Raw genomic sequence first — 8730 nt, forward strand, 5'->3', positions numbered from 1 at the left:
CTGTAGTTTGCGTACACTCCAGGGGGATGTTTTCATTTAGCCATGTTGGCACACACCGTGGAATCTCACTGAGGCCTACGCAGACCTACTTTTTCTGCATCGGTGGAAGTGCCAAGGGCTAGAGGAGTCTCGGGGCCTGATAGCAGAGCCTCCCTGGTGCTCTGTGGTACAGAGCCTTTGTCATCAGAGGCTGATAGTAGCCACATTGTGTCCGACACCTTCCTTCACAAAGATAGAATTGTTGCATTATTTTCAAATTACGTGCTTCTGATTGCGAGTCACACAGTGTAGAAACTCCCTAAGCTGGTAATCACTATATTGCATTACATTTTTTTGTGCTGTGTATAATATGATTAATGTAACTAGATTTATCCTTTCTCGTGGAAACTGATCTGTATTTTGACCTGTTTAAAATGGATAGAGAAAAAAGTTTTTTTTATGATTTGCTTGGCTTCGTGTATTTCAGCAAGGCTACGTGTGCTGCCAGATCATTAGTGACATATTTTTTCCAGTTATTCTTTCACGGATGAACTCTATGATATTCTAAACAGCAGTTCCACGGCACAAAACCATGGCTGGAAAAAAAAATCCCCTCGTGGTGGTTTATGTAATCGAAAATCAACATGACAAAATCAGGAAATATAACATGAAGTTTGAGGTTATTTTATATGAAAGCCATGCTTCAGCTGTTTCCATTAGCTTTATGTGTTTCTTGAATCAGCAATAATGGTGCCAAAGCCGTTCAGTCACTTCGGCTCATTTATAAATGGGTCTATTAAATATGACATGATTTGTCTCATCACGAGTGAGTAATAACTTCTGAATTAGTGTCTCTGACAAGTGGCCGTGCCTCCTATCCTGCTCATTAACAATGCCGCATTCATTCTTACCCTCCACGGGCGTTGTTGAGTTTGTCTGAGTAGGCCAATATTGCCGCGGCCCATAATTCGACTTTAATTAATTCCCAGCCAGATGGAAATTCCTGTAGTTGCTAATGAAAGAAATGTTGTTTCTCTCAAGGCGGATTGACCGTAAAGAGAGCGGCTTTGCTACAGTGCTCAGGGTAGAGAGGAATGCTAATAATTCTAAAAGGCTTACAGTGCGCCGGCAGTATCCATGGTAATTCTTCACATACAATGGTGGCCTTTTTTTAGAGGAGTGGAGAGGGGAGGGAGGCGTCTTCCTCGTCGATTCAGTTTGGTGCGACATTAAGAAAGAGCTCCTGTTCAGGTTATTAGACATTTTATCCAATGCAGTTTGCTTAGATTAATGATTATGAAGCGATTTTTAGGTGTGTCTGTATGTAACGTGGCTTGGTAGTCTGCCTGAAAGAGTTACTCATAAATGGTTAAATATAAACATCACCAGATCATCGCAGAATTTCCCTAACGTAGATAAGATTTCGAGCTCTCCTCAGCCCCCTTTTTTCTTTTCTTTTTCTGTGTGTCATGTCGCTGTTCCCTGCATGAGGACAGTGTGAGGGCGTTGTGCGCTTTTTTTTTTTTCTCATCAGTAATGTCAGGCTCTGTTTGAACACTTGTTATGGCTTAAAGAAAACAGTGTGTTTCTAATTTACCTCATGATCCAGTGATTGCTATCAACATCACAGAAGCATGTATAATCAAAATTCACTTCCCCTCTCACAATCAATGACTCAACTGTGGTGAACACAGAGGCGAGTGTTACGCTAATTGCCCTCTGGATAACCTTTTGTTTATTCATTTGGTTTCTTGACCTGCTCAGTACTTTTCTGGGGTAAAAGGAACTGGACGGCATATAAATGTCTTTCAGTACAAGCATGCACTTCTCTTAGCCAGCGCGGCGTGGATTGAACCTGACGTCATAGTACGGGTAATTGATTTTATATTACTACTGCAGTACAATACATAGAATATTAAATGTCATATTTAATGGTTTTAAAAAAATCTTGTAAATCCAGTAGTCCCATAAAGCAGTTCTGCTTGTTGATTTATACTATTGCCATCAGTGGCCTAATAACCACATAACCACCACGCGGCAGAAGCCATTTAATCTGGAGATTCATGGCTCAAATTTTGGCATTTATGCAGTTTAACTATCTATTATATGTTCTATGGATAAAGCTTTTACTGTGCTTTCAGTGTGTCCCAGCCCTGAGATGGTGCTAAAGTTTATTATTCCCAGGTGTTTTTCCTGCTGGGTCCTTGTGTATATGGCCTTAACACCTGGTGAGGGAGCAACAACCCTCCTCCTGCTTGTTAGTCAGCTTCATTAGTGAAGCCCAGGCTGTAAAGGGCCTAAATTCATCAAGCCACTGTCACAAGTAGTGTTCCTTTAAGTTCAAGCCTCCAGAACAACCTTTAATATATTATAAATGCATACATTGAGATGGAATTTGCTTAACTAGAAGTGATAGTTCTTTTATTTTCTAAGCTGCTTCTTCTTGTTTCGCTTGCTTCCTTAAAGGGTTGCCACATTGGATTATCTTATCCCTAACATCCTTTTCTATCAACCCAACCCACTGCATGTCTTCTTTCACCTCATCCATGAACCTCCTCTGTGCACTTCTTATTTTCCTCCTGCCTGGCAACTCCATAGTCAACATCCTTTGTCCGGTATATCCACAATCCTCCATGTGCTCAAGTCTAAATTGACTTGACAAACAAAAAGGCTTTTCTTCCTTTATTTTTGCTTTCTGTTCAGCAATATCCTCCAAACTGTGTGCTCAGCCACGTCGTCCTCCACAATCAGAAAAATTCTGTGTTGCTTGTGGAAAAAAAAGGAGAAACGCTGTCCCAAATGTCATAAAAGTCATGAATCGTGAACTTTAAGAAAACTTTAGGAAACTGCAGAAGTAAAGTTTAGGTAGAAATGGCAGAAGACCTAATTATATGACTGATAGAAATAGCAGATATACGATAATCATAAGATTGATAGAAATAGCAGAAATGCTATAATTATGAATATGACAGCTGATGCGGTCTCCCTCCAGGAAACCACCGTCTTTATACGTTTTCAAAAAGCCATAATCAGCAGCACACCAAGCATGCGCTCTCTGCCGAGGAAATTACCACGTTGTTTGGAATTATAGTCATTTGGACATGGAGGCAGTTGGATACGTTTGGGAATGTGGCTTAATTGCTAAGCCTGTGTCCTTTTTGTAGACCACAGGTTAATGGGTGGTGTGTTTTTATATCGACAATGCTTACATGTGCTTGTAGATAATTTGGCTAATGGAACGGAAAGGTGGTATTTTTACTTCCCTCAGTTGTTAGTTAGAAAACATTATCTTATAGATTTTTTTCCATAAAATTTTCATTTATTTGCTTGTATAATAGACTCTTGGTTTTTTTTAAAGTGTGACCAGCTTATTCAGTAGCATGTGAAAGAGTTCCCCAGGCTCGTGTCTTCTGAATTCTGACCGCCCTTGTTAGAGCATGCACCATCCAATTAGCCTTCCTTCCTTATCGCTGCTGACCTGGAGGAGGCTGACAGCTGTTATCGGCTCCAGCACCTCCCAGATTCCCCATTCACTATTCATAGTGCGTGTGTAGCATTTCTGTGCACTTGCATCCTCACAAAGAACTGTGTTTATTGTTCAACTGTACTTATCTGACCTGTGAGCAGTGAAGGACAGTTACTATTCTTCTCTTATTGGCTAAAAGTGCAGGTCAGGAGCTTGTAAGTCACATATGTTGTTTGGGTTAAAATGATATCAAATGACTGCTGAGAGTTTCTTGTTGCCTTCTGAGCGATGTCCTCCATCCACTGTTTGTTTGATGAAAGTTCAGGCTTGCTTACTTAACGTCACTTAGAATTGTCAAGGTTTTTCTGTCCGATAAGATTTGTTGTGTATTCATAGTTGCTTGGTTATGAGTATGATGATAAGACTAAATTTAGCCTTGAAAGAAAAGCTTTTTTGCTCTCTCACTCTTTATTGAAGCTGAAGACCCATTAACACATTTAGTGCATACAACAGTTTTATTGGCTGGCCAAAAAGTTTCGGCTTATGGCCTTCTTCATAATCATAAAACATATTACAGGCAGCATTTTAAGTAGGATAATTACAGGGCTGAAAAAATACAAAACAGACAATCACAAAGACCAACATGCACATTGGTCATTGACGCACTAACAACGATGGGCTTTGATCTTGCGGTTTAGAGTCGGTCATTGTTCCTGGCCGCAAGCTGAAGTGCACTGGTAGGGCACTGAAGTTGTTATATATACTACATGTGCTGCTAGAGCTTTAACTTGTTGAGATCTTATCGTCTTCCTGCAACATGGAAGTTGGTGAAGCTGTGCCACAAATCTTAACCCTGTCTCTGCTCTTTATTCTGATCACATCTGTTGAAGCTGGGGTTTTTTTGTTGTCTTGGGGGTTCCCTTTGCCAGTACTTTCCATGTGGTTCTTGGTCTTGAAGCAAGCAGTTCCAGCCCCGCTCCAGTTCAGATGTAACTCCTCTTCCTGTTATCGTTCTGGCCTTGAATGAACCTCAGTTATTCTCTGTGTTTGTGAGCATGTCTTCAGAGGTTGTCCTGCTGATGCTCTGTGCTCTTGAAGAGTGACTTCATGGAGACAGCTCAAACTTCAGGGGTCTGGCTCGCCTCTTGTTTGGACGCCGGCCAAAATGAGCTCATCCATGACAGTGCTTCCAGCTGCTTGGTCGTAGGAGTGCTGTTCTTCCTTGACCTCCTCGCCCGGCAACGACGTCGTGAGGTGGTGCGTCTGTGACACGGTTCCCAGAAGCTCCGCCAGGGACTGACCACTGGCAGCCTGCCGCCCCCTCGGCGCCTGCTAAGCAGCGCGGCCTCAGGCCTCCACTGTTCCCTACGGAGAGGCCCAGTTTGTTCTGGACACACGCCAGCGCTGAGCGGTTGGGGGCAAGGCCAGGTCAGCTCTCAGGGGTGGTCTTGTAGTCCATGCGTGCGAATGTATGTGCGATGTGTTTGGAGCCACGATGATTAGCTTGTGTTTTGTTTTTGTGTGATTCTGTTATTTTTTGCTTTGGTTTTAAGCTCTCGGGCCGTAAGATCTCTCTCTGTCTTTGTCAAACCCCCCAGCGTGTCCTGGGAATAGCGAGGAGGAACAGCACACAAGAGATTATGCTTCTAATTCATTCAGCTATTTCTATGAAGATAAATGCTGAAGGGGTGCGGATCCTGAAGGAAGCTTTTGTCAGTTAGGGGACACAGAGAATTGCTAGTTCCAGCGCTGCTACTCATGCTACACTTTCTTTTGATGGCGCTGCATAATATCAGCATGAGTTAGAAATCTCTGGAGCGTATAAGGTATCAGCAGGCCTGAAAGATATCCCCCGGGAGGAAGATAGCTGCATTGGACTGTGTACTGGGCTCTGTCACTCAGTCATCTCCTGGCCTAACACAGTCAATCTGGTCTCAATCTGTAGCAGAGCACACGAGCAGGAGGGGGGCCAGCCAAAGGTCAGAACCTGAGAAGGAGTCACCCCCCCCCCCCCACCCCCTTCCTTCTGATCCACTTCTCCATTCGTGGCCACCTCCTCCAATGCTTCACCCACTTCTGCCTTAGCTCACCATTTGGAATCCATTATCCAACCCGGCTGGAGTTTTCTGATAATTAAAAGGAGACGTTCTCGATGTTCCCTCTCAGATTAACGGCTGTTCTCTGGGATCAGCTGTTGGCAGGGCGAAGACTGCAGGCAGACTGGTGCTCATCCAGAGCTGGGAGCAAATTCTAGTGTACATACATACATAGTGTGCTCACATAGTGTGAGCGAAATCCATTCGTTTTTTTAAAGTTAGCACTTTTGGAACTGGGATTTGCAATATGTTGGAGAAGAGAGTGGGGGAGAGGTGTTCATCTGGGGTACATTAAGGCTGCGGTTTGCAAAAGAAAGCTATCAAAAACATCTGTCACACAGCGGCGAGCTTATTCTGAACTTTGGGAGGGGGCAACTCTGGACTCAGTTTAATTGTAATTCAAGTTTGGCAGCGGTGCTGCTCAGCACAGAGGTCAGACACACTTGGTGTTACATTCTCATCAGACCATCCCTCCAAAAGTGCACCTGGTCAAATTGAGTTCATCACCCATTTCTGAAACTGTGTTTGACAGCTCTAACTTTTATTACAGAGACTTGGCTCAAATCTGGATTTGCATTCTGTTTCTCTTTTTTACAGTTGATGAAAACTTTACCCGTTATTCAAATATGCACGTGGCATGAGGATAAAGAAATCCCTGATGGCAGCCAGCATTTACACAACCCTTCTGTCCAGATACATTCATTTGGTTAAGCAAATTCATTTGGAAAAAAAAGTCTAATAAAGTTAAAAGTTTTGGCTAAAGAGGACTTCAACTGATGCAATACAAGATGCGCTCCCATGCACTAATGAACTTGTGAGGATTTTTCATTAGTTAAAAAACATATGAATCACATCAGATAACAGTGTTTCATGCGTTATTAGTTCCAGCTAATGAGTCATTTTCCTCCTTATCTATGAGCACATCTGTTGGACTCACTTATTTTTTTAATGTGTGTGCATGCAGCAAGAGGTATTTTGTACTATTATTTTCCTGGCAAATTTAAGAGTTACCAATTTGGAGTGTGACCTCAGTCAAAGGCAGTCACTTGTTTGCTGTTAAAGCATGTGATTAAATCCTAATGACAGTGCAGCCGATTTGGTCTCTCTCGGGGTAGTTTATGAAGCATAGCTGGTCTTGAACTTGTGACATGCAGCTAGTCTTGACAATTCACAGCTGCGAGGCCCCAAAGATCATCACAGGACTCTTAAATCAGATGACATGGTAGCCGGTGTGCTTTTTTTCTTTTTTGCAATCTGTTAAAAAGCCTTTCTGCAGTTTATTTATCCCCCTGTCACGTGATTTTGTAAATATTCAGGATGCGCCTTATTTCAGCAGCAGCTGTATCCTCTGATCGGAAGTTATAGAATGTAAGCTGTCATCACTTTATAGTTGCAACACAGGTCGAGTCTTTTGAAATCGGTGACACAGTCTTGGTAAGAAGAGGGCTGCAAGAATTATTGCTCATCTTCGTGGATCTCAAGGGCAGATCCAGGCCACTTCAGAAACAAACAGCTTTTGTGGTTATGTGGATCTGCTGAAACGTAGAATTAGAGGCAGCATCAAAAACTCAGAGCCCTGTGATGATCTAGTTTTATCTGCTGGTGTGATTTATTTATTTATTTATTTTTAAAGGTATTAGATATAGTTTTTTAGGTTTTCTGCACCTTTACTCAGTTCTCAATTCCGTCTTATTTGCTTGGAAGTGAAAAAATAAGAGTTTCGACATTTGCAGTGTGGTTGTGGCCAATTTTGTCTTGTCTGGTTAACCTCAGGGGGACAGATTAGTTTCTCATGTTGAAAAGCTCTCTGCATCTCTGTTTGTTAGCAGCTTCCACAGTCAAAAATGGCAGAGAAGCATTTGTTTTTATTATAGCCTTTTCTGTCATTTGCTTTAACCTCGTCTTCCTGCAGAAGTCCTAATTACAGGGCTGGTAGTCATAGTGTGTTGGTGTATATGTTCTGTGCGTAACCCCTGCTTCTCTTAAAGTGTTTCACCTGTTCATGCATCATTTCCTGCCAGCCTTCAGGGATAACATCCGGGGCTGCTGCAGTATTCCAGACATGTGTGGCTTATTAGCATGATAAATAATCACTATAGTTGCAGCATTGTTGTATATTTTATATAAACTCGAAGCGTAAACTTCAGAGACGCTGAGCCGATCAAAACATAGAGCTTGAATTTAGCTTGAATTTAGAGTTTGCAGGCACATTTTCACATGTTTATGTTTAAATTTCAGAGCAAGGAATGCTTTTGAAATCATTCATGTGCTGAGAAATCACAGGCTGGCAGCACAAGTAGCAAAGAGGGTTTTAAACCGAGGGGCCTCTCGAGTCAACGATGCCATGCTTCTCTCTCCCCCACAAGGAAGGCCTGCTGCTGGAGTCACGAGCCAACATCAGCAGCCTAATAAGAAATTGCTTCTCTGCTCCAATCAGAGGAATTCAAACATGTGTGCAGGCCAGCCGCCCTCCCCTCTATTCCACTATTTTAAGAGCCAGACCAAGGGGGGTGGAATTACACTCCAATATACTTAATCATTTCCATCAGTGATGTGGGATACAAAAGCCCTGCTCCTCCAGGGCTGTTTCCAAGAGACATATTCACTGTACACATAAATGTCCTGGATGAATTAAGTGGAGAGATCGCTGTGCAGCTACTACTTGCACAGAAGCTTTTGAAATTGTCAATGATGTGCGTCACGCCTGCTTTAACCGAGCAGTGTGCGCAGAGGAACTGCAGTGCTGAGGAAGAGCGATAGCAAGAGATTTGGCGATGCAAAAGAAAGGGCAGTGGACGCGGTCGCAGCGGTCTACCAGCAGCTGTCATCCTAAACGAGTGACTCAACTCTAGGAAGTGACTTTTGACATACAGTCTAGAGTAAAGGAAGTGTGCACAAGTGTGCCGTAGTCTGATCAACAGTTTATCAGCTTTTTCGCTTTCATCCTTCACATTTAGCCGCGTGTGCCCAGCGTCAAAGAAGCAGTGTTGTCACTTATGGCTTCTTGGTCCCCCCCCGCCCCCCTTGTTTTTTTTCTTCTCTTTTCTTTTGTTTGTAGTGGTCTTATCATATTTTTCTGAGGTCCCTCAGAGAGACAAGAAGATAAAATTGCAGGATGTGGGATTCCCCTCCTGCTCCATATGAAATAATCATCCCTCTTCCCGCTTCTCCTGTCATCTATGTGGTGGA

The sequence above is a fragment of the Perissodus microlepis genome, chromosome 4 (genome assembly GCF_051167445.1).
Source record: "Perissodus microlepis isolate ML-2025 ecotype Zambia chromosome 4, ASM5116744v1, whole genome shotgun sequence".
NCBI classification, from domain to species: domain Eukaryota; kingdom Metazoa; phylum Chordata; class Actinopteri; order Cichliformes; family Cichlidae; genus Perissodus; species Perissodus microlepis.